Here is a 409-nt window from a genome sequence, read left to right as displayed (position 1 = left end):
TCTGTGTGGGGTTTTGGGGGATTTTGGTAGGATCTGTGTGGGGTTTTGGGGGTTCCAGGGGGGTTTTGGTGTGGGGTTTGGAGGGTTTGCGGGTTCCGGGGGCGATTTGTGGGGTTTTGGGGGATTTTGGGGCTCTTGGGAAGGTCTGTGTGGGGTTTTGGGGGATTTTGGGGCTCTTGGGAGGGTCTGTGTGGGGTTTTGGGGTTCTAGAAAGGGATTTTTGGGGTTCCAGGGGGGTTTTGGTGTGGGGGTTTGGGGGTTCCAGGGGGATTTTGGGGCTCTTGGGAAGGTCTGTGTGGGGTTTTGGGGGATTTTGGGGCTCTTGGGAGGGTCTTTGTGGTGTTTTTGGGGGTTTGGGGGTTCCGGAGCAGGTCTGTGTGGGGTTTTGGGGAATTTTGGGAGGGTCTGT

Source organism: Corvus brachyrhynchos, unplaced genomic scaffold (genome assembly GCF_000691975.1).
Source record: "Corvus brachyrhynchos isolate BGI_N302 unplaced genomic scaffold, ASM69197v1 scaffold260, whole genome shotgun sequence".
NCBI classification, from domain to species: Eukaryota; Metazoa; Chordata; class Aves; order Passeriformes; family Corvidae; genus Corvus; species Corvus brachyrhynchos.
This window is presented reverse-complemented; position numbering follows the sequence as displayed.